The sequence below is a fragment of the Dermochelys coriacea genome, chromosome 7 (assembly GCF_009764565.3).
Source record: "Dermochelys coriacea isolate rDerCor1 chromosome 7, rDerCor1.pri.v4, whole genome shotgun sequence".
Taxonomy (NCBI): domain Eukaryota; kingdom Metazoa; phylum Chordata; order Testudines; family Dermochelyidae; genus Dermochelys; species Dermochelys coriacea.
The window spans coordinates 35,117,663-35,133,912 of NC_050074.1; the positions used below are offsets into that span (position 1 = coordinate 35,117,663).

At 43.3% G+C, this 16,250-nt stretch overlaps 1 protein-coding gene and 1 long non-coding RNA gene across 2 annotated transcripts in view; one reads left to right on the forward strand and one right to left on the reverse strand.

Moving 5' to 3' along the window:
* Positions 1–1,810: 1,810 nt before the first annotated feature.
* Positions 1,811–9,987, reverse strand: LOC119859180. Its single transcript, XR_006282721.1, has 3 exons — positions 9,701–9,987; positions 5,759–6,245; positions 1,811–2,499 (listed from the first exon to the last, which is right to left on the reverse strand). It is a non-coding gene; the product is annotated as an uncharacterized LOC119859180 (long non-coding RNA).
* Positions 9,988–11,699: 1,712 nt separating this feature from the next.
* PTPDC1 (protein tyrosine phosphatase domain containing 1) overlaps positions 11,700–16,250 on the forward strand; it is a 47,638-nt gene continuing 43,087 nt past the window's right edge. The window contains exons 1-2 of the mRNA XM_038410967.2: positions 11,700–11,835; positions 12,975–13,055. The gene's annotated coding sequence lies outside the window, so the exon portion shown is untranslated. The remainder of the gene's footprint in view (positions 11,836–12,974; positions 13,056–16,250) is intronic.

A 16,250-nucleotide genomic window follows, 5' to 3' on the forward strand; every position in this document is an offset into this window, starting at 1 on the left:
AGACGTTTATGGCTGGGTGGGAGGTTGAGGCAAATCGCCTGGCATCCGATTTTGAGCAGCCAAACACCAGGGCGATTAGAAGAGCACAGCAAAGCATGCTGTGTATCAGAGAGGCTTTGAAAACCAGTTTCATGACTGGTCAGGCTATGGTGTGACGTGTGTGTGTGTTTCTCCTTGATGCAAACCTGCCCCCTTTGTTGATTTTAATTCCCTTTTAATTCCCTGTAAACCCTCCCCCCTTTGAAATAAAGTAATTATTGTTTTGAAACCATGCATTCTTTCTTAATTAAAAAAAGATAACAGACAAGGTAGCCCCGGTGGGGTGGGGAAGGACAAGGCCACATTGCTTGTTGTAGCCACACTAAAAATCAAACTGTTGCTTGGGCCATCCTCTGGAGTGGCTGGGTGCCCAGAGCCTCCCCACCCCCCACCCCCACATTCTTGGGTGGCTATGGAACATGGGGAGGAGGGTAGGCGGTTATACAGTGGATGCAGCGGGGGTCTGTGCTCTTGTTGGCTTTCCTGCACCTCCAGCAGATGCTTCATCATGTCCGTTTGCATCCCCCATTAGCCTCAGCATCCTGCCTCCACTCTTCATGCTCACTCAATTCTTTCCTGGCCTCTGTCACTGAATGCCTCCATGCATTAAGATGTGCCCATCAGTGCAGGAGGACTGCATGAGCTTGGAAAGCATGTCATTGAAAGTGTGGCTTTTTTTTGCCTTCTAATCTGCGATAACCTCAGGGACAGAGATGATAGAGGGAGCGTAGAAACGTTCTATGATTCTGGGGGGACTGCATGGTCACCTATGCTGCTGAGTGTTGCTGAGTTTGCCACACTGACCAAACAGGACTTGAAATTCAAAAGTTCCCGTGGCTTTTCCTGTGTACCTGGCTAGTGCATCAGAGTTCAAAGAGCTGTCCAGAGTGGTCATAATGGAGCACTCTGGGATAGCTCCCAGAGGCCAATACCGTCTATTTGCATCCACACTAGCCCAAATTCAACCCAGCAAGGTTGACTTTAGTGCTATTCCCCTCGTCGGGGAGGAGTACAGAAGTTGATTTTAAGAGCCCTTTAGGTTGACGGAACGGGGTTGGTTGTGTAGACGCAGTCATTTTTAAATCGACCTAATGCAGCTAAATTCGATCTAACCCTGTAGTGTAGACCAGGGCTTAGAGCAAATTTGGAGACTCACTAACATACATTGGGTATCAGTAGGCCCTGGGCAGGGCTAAGAATACTGCAGGCACAAAGGTGGCTTAATGCTACCTTTGACCCTTCCCCTGTTCCTGCACTGAACATAGCTCAGGAGGGATGGAGAACATGCCCCACTGCCTTCTTCAAGAAACACTTTAGCTCTCTTCTAGTGAGACAGGTTGAGCCAAAGGGCTTGTAATGGGATTGACCTAGTCCTGGCTGAGCTCCCGCTTATGGATGCTCACCAGGTAGCTGTGTTTGGACCCAAGCACTTAATTTGTGTGCTTCTAAGCAATGCTGCATGTGGGCAGGCAACAGTCATAGTCTTTCATGCATATTTCCTGAGTGTAAACTGTAGTATTACTTCTAAGGACTCAGTGGTCCAGCTCCCCTGAGCCCCAGGACCAGTACTGCTGATCCTTTTCCCCCCCTACCCCTCCAACCCCAAGACACTCCAGTTACTCGAGTACAGCCTCCCCAGAGCACCACCTCCTGGGTACACTGTTTTATAATTTAACTAACGAGACACATGTGACAGTTGAAGCACAAAAGACACCAACTTTGCAGAGGAATTTCTAAACCAATCAGTCCTTACTCTCAGACAAAGCACAGGAGCTAGATCTAGGCAAAATAGAAAACACACTTACCTTCCCTAGAGACCTCACCCTCTGGAGCCTCCTTTGGGTTTTGGTTTGTACCTTCAGGAGTTCCAGGTCCCTTCTCCCAACTCAATCTTGTCTTCCTGGTCATGGTGGCGCTTCTGATTCCTGCAGCAAGCTCCCTCTAGCTTGTTCAGGTCTGACAGCCAAAAGGTTCCCCTTGTTCAGAGAGCATGTCCCTTTGAATTCGCTGAACCACCCAGAGTCTGTGGAGTTTTTTAAAAGCCAGTTCCAACGCCTTGGTTTTTTTTTTTTTCTCAATCCTCCTTTTCTACTGTGGATTTTTCTACTGCTCCAACCCCTCTTCCTGCAGACAGCCAAATAGAACTGATTTTCCCCTAGGCTGCAGCATTGTTCTAAAGTGCTCCCAATTAGGTGACTGACTCTCCATTGCTCCTAGTCTGGGAGGTGACATCAGCCCCAATAGCAAATGGCTGAGACATTCAATGAAACAGCAATTTCATAACGTCAACCAGAATTCATAAGTTTCACACAGAGAAATTTCCCAAACTGTCATGGGGATATAGTCCCTTGTACCTCTAGGCCAGAGATATAAATCCAGTATAGGTCTGTAGTGATTGAAAATCCTCACCATCTGAAGGCATGTCTTTGTGAATTGAGTTGTTGGTGTCAATCCAGTTCTCTGTGAACGAATTTGCACATCACAAAAATCACCCTGGGAATTGGCACTCATTACATTCTTATTAACAATCTCAAGGAAGGCTAAGGCTTACATGGGAAGGGGAATGAACTACAATATTTTCTCACATTGGGATATATTTCTCTTTCTGGCCAGGGGTTAGGGTAAAATGGCTAGAGGCTGTGGTTTTAGATTACTCATTGGAAGCTTAAAACTGAAATATCGTGAAGATTTGTTTTCCTCCATTATGATTCACACTGGTTTGCTACTGTAGGGCTGTTCTCAAGCACTTGTGCTGCAGGCTTTTCTTTCTTTCTTTCTTTCTTTCTTTCTTTCTTTCTTTCTTTCTTTCTTTCTTTCTTTCTTTCTTTCTTTCTTTCTTTCTTTCAAAAAAAAAAGCACTGAAGCATTTGTTTTAAAGAGTTAAACCCATTTACATACAGTGTGGGCTTTTCAAACATATTTGAAACAACGTAGTAGATCACATTTAGGGTGTACAAAGTTGGGTAGTATCACTTTAGAGTAACGTGTTTCCAAATGAAGAATGTGTATTGTGGAAAAGCAGCAGACAAGGGTCCAGATCCTCAGAGGTATTTAGGCTCCTGACTTCCATTGAAATCAATGGAAGTCAGGTCCCTAAGTGCCAGTGAGGCTCTGAGCCAAGTTCTCAAGATCAATGTGTTCAATTCTCTGTTCTTCCGTTGACTTGCTGTATGACATTAAGCATGACACTTGAATTCTCTGGCCATGATTTTCAAAGGTGATTTTGATGCTCTGGGCTTTCTGAAAATCGGGCCCCTTTAAGATGCAGACACTCAAAAAACAAAGGCACCTCAAATCTCTTTTTTTCAAATTGCTTTTGAAAATCTGGGCCTCTGCCCTTTCATTTCTCCATCTGTAAAACAGGGATGATACCTACCTACATACCTACCTATCTGATGGGTTGAGACATAATTCAAGTTTTAAAAGTGCTTTTGGTCCTTTCATGAAAGATGCTCCTAGAAGTGTTTTTCTTTAAGTTAGAGCACAAGGAACATCCATATTTCTGTGATGACCATCTTGTTTTGAACAATTCTTCACCTGATCAGGAGCAAACATTGTGTCATGCTTATTATTGTTTGATTGTAAAGGCCAAATCACTGTTTTGAGGGTCCTGAAATGAAAAGTGGCTGATAACTCTACAATATGCAACATAAAATGTGTGTAGGAGGAAAATTCAATACACAGAAATGAAAATAAATCAAATCAATCAATATCTTAAAGCAGTAAGTTTGGCTGAAAAAAGTCAATAGGAGAGAAAGCATGATAACCTTCTCTCTTATCATGCTAAGTCATTTAATAGCATACAGTAGGTGCCATTTGTCTCCTTTGGAGGGAGATAAAAGGTGAGATGGGAACCTGGATTGAGGAAAGTGTTCTAGGGCTAGAAACTCAGCTTGTATAAACAGTAACACCATTGACTGAATTGATCTAAATGCAAACAAAATCAGCTTAGGATCTGGTCTCTAGACTCTAATAATTGCCATAGAGCATTCTATTGAATATATTTATCATCTTAATAGCAGCCTCTCCCAGTTATTTTTGCCTTGCTGTTGGCACAGTTTTCCTACATCTGCCCACTATCCTCCTCCTTTTATTCCCTTCCTGTAATGATGAGGTTTGTTACAAACAGGACACATATTGTAGAATGTGTGATGGGTCTGGGTAAACAGTGTAAATGAAAGACCTCTAATGAGAAGCAAGAACATCTCTGCAAGGATTGTATTCACTCAGGGAAAGAACACAGATACAACTATGCCCAGTGAGAAACAGAATTTAAGAAAAAGAGCATAGAATAAAGAACTACAAACCCAGTGCTTGGGGTGGGGAGCAGTGGGAAACATTTGGTGACTGAACAATCCTTCATGCTTTCTACTGTAGTGTTTAGTTATAGGCAATGTCATGGAAGTGATATGCAGGGTTTTCAATCATGTATTACATCAGTTGTATCATGTTTCACCATTTTCTAAATATTTTAGATTGTCAAAAACTTCCATTCTCTTCAATCTGAAAAAGGTAAATCAAAAATTCATAAATCCATATGGTTCAGTGAGTCAATTTCTTACTTTGCACGTCTATAGTGCCTTTCTTCTGAAGATCTCAAAGATGCTTACAAAGAGAGATAGGTATTACTTTGTAAATGGGGAAACTGTGGCAGAGGATCTTATTTTAATTTAAGGCCCCATTACATGCCAGAGTGGTGTTAAGGAGCCTAGGTGTAAATAAGAATTAGGCACAGAGAATGTAAGTGACTTGCCTGAGGTCACACAGCAAGTGTGTGCCAGAGGGCCAGGACTGAAACCGAAATCTCAAGGCCCAGCATGGTGCCCTAACCACTACACCGCAATTATAAATAATTTATAAATAGATTGCAATCTAACATCAGCAACATGCATTGCTGTGTATCAAAAAACCCACACTGATATCCTTAGAAGCAGATTTTTTTTAAAATGTAGTTTTAGCCACTCTCTGATGCCAACTGCAGATCTGAGAGTGGAATCAGAGTCATATTCCAAAATGTCCCCAACATTTAAAAAAAAATCTTGTCAAAATGTCGGAGCCATTCTCCGATGAACATTGTGCTGTTCTTTGTTAAAACCGCAACAGAACACTTTATTAAATTGCTAGTGCACCCAAATCTCAAAACAAAAAATCTGTTCTGCAGAAATGTTTGGCTTCCAGAATGTCCTACACAAGGCACTTTGGACCAAATGCAACCCTTGTGTAAGTGATGGAGGTTTGCAGGGCAATGCACTGGGTATTACAAGAATGTGTGATCGAGGTGCCAGAGCTCACTGAGGAATTTGAACAGTTGGGGCTCCAAATGATGCAGGAACTATAGAAGGGACCCATGTGCCCATTCTGCATTCCCCAGCAAGACCCGGAATACAATTTACATCATCTAGAATAACAGTGTTTTAAAAATATATTTGAAAGAAAATGTGCATCATATTCATTTACCACAAGATGGCATATGTTGATCTAAGACTATTTCCAATCAAGTATATGTCAAAATCTAAATCACTAAGGGCCAAATTCAGACTTGATGTAAGCTGGTGCAATTTCAATGGAGTTGCATCCACCAATATCAGGTTTGAGTTTGGCCCCACGATATTAAAGAATCTGTTATTCTATCTCTCAGAACCTCACCTATTCTGAACTCAAACTCACTCCTGAATCCCTTCTGCTTCTACCCTCTATATTCCAATGAAACTGCTCTCACCAAAATATCAGATGACTTCTTCCTGCCTATATTTCAAGGCCAACACTCCAGTCTCATCCTCCTTGAGTTTTTTCTGACTTCGATATTATGGATGATTCTCTTCTCCTTGATATCCTGTCTTCCCTTGCCTTCTGTGACCCCGCTTTCTCCTGTTCTCCTCTTACATTTCTAAGATTCTGTCAGCATTTCTTCTGGTGGCTCTTCTTCTGTGCCATTCCTCCTTCTGTTACAGTCCCTCAGGATTCTGTTCTCAGCTCTACTCAGAGGCATCTCCACAAATACTTTCTCCTCTCATTCTATGTAGAACAGCTCTTCACCCCATTTGCCAAACAACTTCACTTGTCTCTGCCAAAGGGGAAGTCCTGATTTGGAAGGCTCTCTTCTGGAATGCGAGCATCATCTCCCATGTAGTCCTTGGCCTCTTTAAGGTCAATTAGTGCGAACTGCAATGGTGCTTTTCATTATTTTTGCATATGTACCCTGGGAACTGAACAGAGAACATAAACTCATTTCAATCCTAGATAGATCTTGAGGTTAGCAGGGTTAAACCTACCTCATGTAGGGCTGTCAAGCGATTAAAAAAATTAATCGCGATTAATTGCACTGTTAAAAAAATAGAATACCATTTATTTAAATATTTTTTGACATTTTCTACATTTTCAAATACATTAATTTCAATTACAACACAGAATACAACGTATACAGTGATCACTTTATATTTTTGATTACAAGTATTTGCACTGTAAAAAAACAAAAGAAATTGTATTTTTCAATTCACCGAATACAAGTACTTTAGCTCAATCTCTTTATCATGAAATTTGAACTTACAAATATAGAATTATGTACAAAAACTGTTTTATTTTTGAATGCAATGTAAAAGTTTAGAGCCTGCAAGTCCACTCAGTCCTACTTCTTGTTCAGACAATTGCTCAGACAAACAAATTTGTTTACATTTGCAGGAGATAATGCTGTCCACTTCTTGTTTATGTACCTGAAAGTGAGAACAGGCATTCACATGGGACTCTTGCAGCCGACGTCACAAGATATTTATGTGCCAGATGTGCTAAAGATTTCTATGTCCCTTCATGCTTCAATCCCCATTCCAGGGGACATGCGTACATGCTGATGACAGGTTATGTTGTATAACAATCCAAAGCAGTGCGGACTGATGCATGTTCATTTTCATGATCTGAGTAAGATGCCACCAGCAGAAGGTTGATTTTATTTTTTGGTGGTTTGGATTCTGTAGTTTCCGCATTGGAGTGTTGCTCTTTTAAGACTTCTGAAAGCATGCTCCACACCTCGTTCCTGTCAGATTTTGGAAGACACTTCAGATCCTTAAACCTTTGCGTTGAGTGCTGTAGCTATCTTTAGAAATCTCACATTAGTATCTTCTTTGCGTTTTGTGAAATCTGCAGTGAAAGTATTCTTAAAATGAACAACATGTGCTGGGTCATCATCCAAGACTGCTATAAAATTAAATATCTATGGCAGAGTGCCGGTAAAACCACAGAGCAGGAGACATACAATTCTCCCCCAAGAAGTTCTTTCACAAATTTTATTAACTCATTTTTTTAATGAGCTTCATCAGCATGGAAGCATGGCCTCTGGAATGGTGACCGAAGCATGAAGAGACATACGAATGTTTAGCATATCTGGCACGTAAATACCTTGCACTGCCAGCTACAAAAGTACCATGCAAATGCCTGTTCTCACTTTCTGGTGACGTAAATAAGAAGAGGGAGAAATTGTTTCCTGTAAATGTAAACACACTTGTTTGTCTTAGCAATTGGTTGAACAAGAAGTAGGACTGAGTGGACTTATAGGCTCTGAAGTTTTACAATGTTTTGTGTTTGAGTGCAGTTATGTAACAAAAAAATTTCTACATTTGTAAATTGCACTTTCACGATAAAGAGATTACACTATAATGCTTGTATGAGGTGAATTGAAAAATACTATTTCTTTTGTTTATCATTTTTACAGTCCAAATATTTGTAATAAAAATAATATACACTGATTTAAATTACAACACAGAATACAATATATATGAAAATGTAGAAAATAATCCAAAATATTTAATAAGTTTAAATTGGTATTCTATTGTTTAACAGCACGATTAAAATTGCAATGAATCACAATGAATTTTTTAATCGCAATGAATTTTTGAGTTAATTGTGTGAGTTAACTGCTATTAATCAACAGCCCTACTCATGATACGTCATTTCCAACTATCATAAAAGAAAGAACCTTATGTTCTCAACATCCCATCTGTTGCTCCATAAACAAGTCAAAACTGCCCCTCCCAATAAGGATCTGAAACCCACTGCAATTTCATTTATCAGGGGACTTTGATTTAAGATCACTTGTGAATACAATATAGAGAATATTTTTGCTGTCCTCTGTTTTAAATACCGATGTTTAAGCCAAGTGCACCTTCGGGGCAGTCCACACCAATTTGCAAGTCATCAGAGAGTAGATGCAAGAGCTCAATGGAAAGCTAAGAGGAGGCAGTTCAAGCAGATACTAGATGTTTCAAGATTCCAAGGATAGTAGTGATTTAAAAAATAAATTACACTAATTTAAATAGCAGGCTGAGGATGAGAAGAAGGCAGGAAATCCTAGAGATTCTTTCCTGTTACTTTAGCTTCATGAACATGTAAAGCTGAGGGAGGCCTGGGAGCAGTTCTGACTGTCTATGTCAGCCATGCAGATTTCTCTTTCTAGCTTGCCCATTTTATGACTAAGAGATACTATCAGTTGACTAGAAGATTGGCATAGAATAATGATCTCTTGCCTGAAAGGCAAAATCCGGATGTTTATTTTCAGAACGTGAGATGTGATCCTGTGACAATATCCTATTACAAAACACTTTCTGAATCAGAGAAAGCCGCTAGAAAATGTTTGTTTTCTGACGCCCGACCTCTCCCATTGTCAAGCACATCTACTCCTCGCACCCCGTCCATGTGTCCCTCCACCCCTACTCAGACACCCCCCATATGGCCCTGTACTCCTCCCCATGTGTCTCTGTGCCCCCACCCAGCTACTCCAGTCCCTATGCAGCTGTGCACCCCCTCCTCCATCACTATTTGGCCCTGCACCTCCTTCCCCCCGAGCCCTGTGCCTCCACTCCCATTCAGCCCCTGACCCGTCTGTTCTTCCCCCATTAGCCCTTATGAGCCCCTCTGCAGGTCCTCTCTCCTCCCTAGCTGGCTGGGAGCTGTTGTGTGCTATCATCACAGCGTCCTCTGCTGGGCAAAAGGCAGAACGGCAAAGCTATTTTCTGCTGGGAGCTGCTGCTGCTTTTGCACCACAGCGCCCTCTGGTGGGCAAAAGGAGAATTGCAGCAACATTTCAACAAGCTTTTTTTCTGCCCACAAAATTAAAAATATGCACAGCTCATTAATTTTGCACACACGCAGTAGCATAGAATTCACCCAGGAGTATTAGTTGTAGTTTGGATACTAGATAAGTCCTCTCCAGATGGGAGATAAATTAATGTAGAAAAAATCTATATTGATATGATTGTAAGAGGCAACAAAATTCATGAGGCTCTTTGTTTTCCCTTATACGTTTCTCCTGGTTCACAGCAGGCATTAATAGGGTAACCATGCATCCCTGGAAATAAATCTAAAGTGTCCCTGTTTTCAGGCCTTGCCCTGGTGTCACAAAGTTTTGTCACAATTTTTGTAACCCTGCAATCTGCTCACCTGAAGCAGCCACTAGCCCAATGGTGGACAACCTGCGGCCCATCAGGGTAAGCTGATTGAAGGCTGCGAGACATTTTGTGGCCAGGAACAATGAACTGTGGCCATAGGGGGCTGCAGGGCATTGTGCCCGTGGAATGGACAGCGTCCACAAAATGTCTCACAGACTGCAATCAGCTTACCCTGATGGGCCGCAGGTTGCCCACCACTGCACTAGCCAGTGTTGACCTATACGTACCTGGAATCACCCCTTCATCCCCAATGGGTATGTTCCTACACTGCCCTCTTCTGCACCGCAAGAACTCCCAGAAAGCTCCCACATCTGAATAAATCCTCAAACCAATAGTCCAATGAACACAAGATGGTAGGCAAGGTAAGGGTCAGGGAACAGCTTGACTGAGAAGAACACCCTTTGCTTTCTTCCACAGCTACCATAACTCTCTTGTGCAAAAGCCTCAAGGGCCGCCATTAAAAAACACACCCTCCCACTGGTGTCCAACTTGAAAACCTGCATTAATCATATTAGTCAATTGAGAAAAACTCACAGGGACTTTCTCAGTCTGTATGGTTCAGCCATCAAGTTGTGCTTGCTTGTGAATATTTAATAATGCACCTGAGGCCCTCAGATCCTTATCCTGCCCTTACTGGAGCCAATCAGAAAATTCTCATGAAATAAATGACTGCAAGACTCAAATGGGACTGGCTACTGGCTCAAGATGCTACAGACTGAAATAGCTCCATAGAGATGAAGTTATTCATTTGATTGTATTTTTATCTCTACAGTTAATTGAGATTCTTCATGCTGTGACACATAACATGTATAAGAGAAGAAAGATTGTCTATGGTTAAGGCACTAGCCAAGTTCAATTCCCTACTTCACCACAGACTTCCTGTATGACCTTGAGCAAGTCACTTAGCCTCTCTGTACCCCAGTTGTCCATCTGTTAAAATGGGGACAATATTACTTCCCTACCTCACAGGGGTGTTGTAAGGATAAATCTATTAAAGATTATGAAACACTTTTGAGATCTACTCATAAAAAGTACTCCATGAGAGCAAGGTATGATTATAACCACTCTCAAAATAATTGTGATTGAAAGTATAAAGGCTGAAGGGCAAAAATTAGTTAAAGCAAAAGAAACAGAAACTGTTAGGTAAGTCAATGCATTTTCAGAGTAATTATTAGAATTACCTGTCTTTGGGGCAATGTTTTATGCAAAGATGGTATGTTTGTCGACGGTATGTGAATACATCAGAAAATTCTGGCTACCACATATTCTTTTGTTATAGACAGTGTGGGAAAAAGTGAGTGGACTGCAAACATAAATCTTGTGCAAACTGGCCTCAGCAGTAAAGTGCAGGATTTAGGAATAACCTTTATGTTAATAATGTTCCTTTTCGATTAAATGGGAAGTTCAGAAGAGCGAGTGATCCAGTGTGGCAGGGAAAACTCTAGTTCTCTTGGCTCTGGATGTAGAAAAACCCATGGTGCCATCCAGCCACCTCCACTGCCAGGTCCCACTCACTTCCCATCACTATTTCCCCCACGTCCTGCCCCATCCTCCACCATCACTTCCGCCCTTCACCCCAGTCCTGTCCGCCCCCCCATGCTCCACCACCACTTCCCTCCTTCACCCCAGTCCCGTCTGCCCCCATCCTCCACCACGGCTTCCCCCTTCACCCCAGTCCGCCTGCCCCCCATGTGCTACCCACCCCTTCCCCACTTCACCCCAGTCCCACCTGCCCCCGTCCTCCACCACCGCTTCCCCCCTTCACCCCAGTCCCGCCTGCCCCCCATGTGCTACCCCCGCTTCCCCCCAGTCCCACCTGCCCCCATCCTCCACCACCGCTTCCCCCCTTCCCCCCAGTCCCGCCTGCCCCCATGTGCTACCCCCGCTTCCCCCCAGTCCCACCTGCCCCCATCCTCCACCACCGCTTCCCCCCTTCACCCCAGTCCCGCCTGCCCCCCATGTGCTACCCCCGCTTCCCCCCAGTCCCACCTGCCCCCATCCTCCACCACCGCTTCCCCCCTTCACCCCAGTCCCGCCTGCCCCCCATGTGCTACCCCCGCTTCCCCCCAGTCCCGCCTGCCCCCCATCCTCCACCACCGCTTCCCCCCAGTCCCGCCTGCCCCCCATGATCCACCCCCGCTTCCCCCGAGCCCTGCCCCCCTTCCAGCCCCCGCACCTGCGGCACCCCACTAACCCCATACGCAGGCGTCCCAGGTCTGCGCATGCGCATTCCCCGCCTCCGGCCGGCTAGCGGCCCACCCCCACTACGACCCGAAGGCGGGGCCGGGCCGGGCCCGCTCCCCAGCCCAGAGCCGGGCGGCTCGGGCCCGCCTCGGAGCGGAGCAGCGGGAGCGGCAGGAAGGTGGGTCTGTCGCCCTCGCCGCCCCCACCCGCCGGCCGCCGTCCCCGCACCCGCCCCTCCCCTCTCTAACCCCGCCCCCCGCGGCTCCCCTCATCCCAAGCCGAGCGCCAGCCCCTCCCCCAGCTGAGCCTCCTGGCCCCGCCCACGCCCGGCCTGTGGGTCCAGCTCCCCTGGTCCCGGGGGCAGCATCTTGTGGCGGCTCCCCGCCCCTCCCCCCCCCGGCAGCGCTCAGCCGGCAGAGCCACCCCGCCCCCCCGGCCCCAGGCTGCGCAGGGGCAGGGGGTCCTTAGGCCCAGGGAGGCCGTGGGTGGGCACGGGCATGCAAAGGGTTTGGCGATAAAAAGCCAGGGCCAAGCCAGCTCCCTTCCCCTGGCGCTAGGAGCCCAGCCTGGCCGGCGGGGTACTTACCCCAAGCCCGACGTGTCACTTGTCAGATCATTCCCTGGACGTCCTCCTCCCTGGGGGGGGGGGGTGTCGCTCTTCAGACAGGCAGTGGGAAGGATTCACTCGGTCCCCCAGCCTGCCGTGAGGGGGGGGCTGGAATCGAACAAGCGCCCAGGTGCAGGCACATACCTCCTTGCCTGCTTAGGCACCGTGTATGAGCGCATGGACTTGTGTGCACACTCATGCACACACGCTCACACTGGTTGAGTCTCATCGGTTAGCCAGTCATGGACCAGTTGCTTTACTGAGCGGAGCTGGGGAAAGTCTGATATTAGAAGGCAATATAATAGATTTTTTTTTTTTCCAGTTCTAGATTTAGGGATTCACAGAAGTGACAGATGAAAACGATCTGTGAGGGCCTATCTAATTAAGCTCTGACTGCTTTGAACAGTCTGGTTTTAAACATCCTAAATGTGTGCCTGTGCGCGTTCAGGTTTCAGAGTAGCAGCCGTGTTAGTCTGTATTCGCAAAAAGAAAAGGAGAACTTGTGGCACCTTAGAGACTAACAAATTTGTTTGAGCATGAGCTTTCGTGAGCTACAGCACTGATGCATCCGATGAAGTGAGCTGCAGCTCACGAAAGCTTATGCTCTAATAAATGTGTTAGTCTCTAAGGTGCCACAAGTACTCCTTTTCTGTGTGCGTTCAGTGGGTGTATTAGTGTAATTAGACATTTTGTTATTGTTTTGTGCCCAGGAAGGCAGAGATCAGCAAGAAGAATGTGCTTGATATTCCACTTCCTAGGGAAGCTGCTGGGCTTTGCTCTTCATAGTTGAGGTAAGGAGGTGGGTTCAAGAGCATTTTGGTTGGTGAAGGGTACTCAGCACCAACAAAAAGCATTAAAGAGCAGTTACCAATGTTCCCTCTAATTTTTGACAGGCCATGTGTGCAAAAAATGTCTTCTGTGCAAATTGTTGTACTTCTGCACAAATTTTTGTGCATGCGGTGTTTCGCTGTGTGCGCAGGGTTTAGGATCTGTGTGTATTCGCACAGCTTAGAGGAAACAGTGGCAGTTACGCCCAGGAAAGTGACGTTAGATGTGGCAGTGTGCAGCTCCATGCTTATCTCAGTGACATCAAGAGCAAATGTACTCAATTTCTATTCTTGTCTTCTGGCACTGTTAATTCCAACTGGGCATCTAAAAACAAACTGTACTTTGTGGCTGGCAACTCATTACCAGGAATAACCATTTTTCAGGTGAACTTTCTGAAGGTGGCTGACAACTTTGTTGATGAAGGAAGAGTCGTAGTAGGATCTAGCTTATTCTCTCGAGTTCTGTAGGGTACTGGCTGGCTCTGTGGGGACACAAACAGGAACACAAACGTTTGTCATTGAAGTTAGCACACACAATGCTGTGGTGAATTAGACGCACGCTGAGCAGATCCCTTGGATAAGAAGGCATCTCTTTTATATGATTACTTTTTAGTCTATATCTGTACGTTAAATTGAAACAGGCTATCCTCTTCATACTCTAACATTTTCATTCCTTCTCTTGGCAGTTAGTTCCTAGAGTTAACCAATAATTATTTTACCCAGCTCTTTTAGAGAAACAACCTTTAGTCCCTTCCTCAGTTGAATTTGAGACAAAGAATATGCCAACATGTTTTTCTTTTCATTTTAGCTCAGTCCCAATAGTAATTTTTATACCTAATTGTTAGACTCTGTTTCTGTTTTTGCCAATAGGCTGATCTTAACACTTTGTTTATTGGATGAACAAATAAATAACAGAGTGATTAGCTTGCATGTTTATGATGTAGAGTTAATTGTTTTTCTTTTGAACAGCTCCCTTGAGTCTTATTTCTTAGAAGGAACCATCTGTTTTCAGGAGGCCTGCACCTCAGTCAGTGAAATTGGGCATCAAGTCTGTGGAGTAATTAATCCCAAAGTAATTTGTGTGAAGTAAGCCAAGTGTCTGCAGTTGCTCTTTATTCTGAAGTAATTTTCTCCATCTAGTTTTTGCATCAAGAATTTCTGTAAAACATATATGGAGGCTCCATGTGTTAGACAGCATAGGAAAAGTAAACGAGAGAGAGAGAGTACTTGAGACTTCAGGGTCAGGCATTGTCAATTTAAGATATACAGTAATTAACTAGTTGGTCCTTTCCTATAATTGGATTTCTTGGTTGGCAGCATAACACCACTTGGATTTCTTCCATATTCCATATTCCAATATTTCTTCCATCTGTTTTAGTGCAATGTCTAACAATTGTGAAACTCGTTTATTATACTGTATTGGTGACTTTATATAATAGCAAAATATGGTGAAGGCTACAAATAATGAAGGATTGATCATGATGGGAAGCTGTAAAGTTTGACAGTAGAATACATTCTTTGGGTGTTGGGAAGGTGGAGTCTAGTGGGATGATATGTAGAAATTAAAGACTTTTGCATGATGTGAATAGTGTGCAGGATCATTTTTCAGATGGGAAAAGTTGCTGAAGATTAGTGTAATTCCATGAACAGTGGAAAAAGCAAAATGATTTTCTTTTAAAAAAATGCTTTCAATTCAAATGTCACTCCTGTCTGAAAATGTTTTACCGACAATTGATACAAGTAACACCTCATGCTATTGCAACTAAAAGATGAGAGATTTTTTTCAAGTGTGTGCATTCAACTGCACAATTATGCTTCTAGTCAATTTTCTGCATTTTTTCCTACAGAAAAAGAAGTGAGAAATACTGTAAAGATTGGAAACTGTAATTGTAAAAACACAAAAATTGGCAGGGGGAATTTAGGGCATGTGTAATTCCATGAAACTGTTTAACATTTTTTAATAGTGACTAAATTTTCAAGTTTTGAATATTGGCACAAAATTTTAAAATCAGCAGTTTGATTCTTCACAGATCTAAAAATATTTCTGTATAATACATTTTAAACTATAGTAATACTGTGAGGCAAGAAAATGTAGTTGAACTTGTTTACTTTGACGTCCAGCTAAAAACTGGATGCTAATCCATCAAGTTTATCGGTTCACAAGCTTGTTTGTCCTCTAAGCTATATATAGTAAGCTGAACTGCTAACTAAGAGAGTGATGACTCAGTTGGTGATAGACATCAGTAAGTAGGTCCAGAAAGTGGGATGAGAAGTGCGGAGTGCTCAGTTGATTTAACTGCATAGGACTGTAATCACACTTTAAGCCATCCACATAACATTGGAAAAAATTGTGACGTTTATGGTACTTTATAAATCAGAATATTAAAATTCATGCAATTGCAGAATAGATTTGCTAATAAAATTGAGATTTGTAAACTCATGAGAGTTAAACTCGTAAAATAAATTGTATTCCCAGGATGTCACTTCTCAAGCTGGATCGAGACCAAGTATACATGGGAGGCAACATATGATACACATTTATATATTTTTTAAAAATGGAAGGAAGGGAATTCTACTAGACAATTAACATATAAAGTCAACAGAAAGTTAATTGGGCAACAAAACCCTGTGCAAATTAACTTTGTTGGGCAGGACTCCAGAGATGTACCTTAAAACATCTCATGCCATAACTAGGTCATAAAACTGAAGTGCTCTTGTAAACTGAATGAGAATTTCAGAATGTAACCCGAAACATACACTCTGGAGCTTTCTTGATTTATAGCATAATATATGGGTTCTCCATTCAGTAAAAGTAATGATGATGTTTCTTGTTTAGAGTGGCCACAGAATTACAAAATACCAAGCTGTTTATCTCTTACTTTACCAAAAATTTAGTGATTTCACGTCCCTTGCTTCTAGAAGTATGGCCAACCACCACTCTGTGTTTGAGATCAATTACTTTGTCGTCGACAAAAATCCTGATTGTGGAGCCAAATTGTAGAGCTCTATTGTGTATTCTGCCCTCATTCCATATAGGAGATCTGAAGAAGAACAGATAGAGGTATGCAATGTGTATCACAGAAAAGGATTGTCCCCTATTTCATAAATGTATATAAGTCTGTGAGGCCATACGCCCACCATGTACTAGTCACTTTCCAA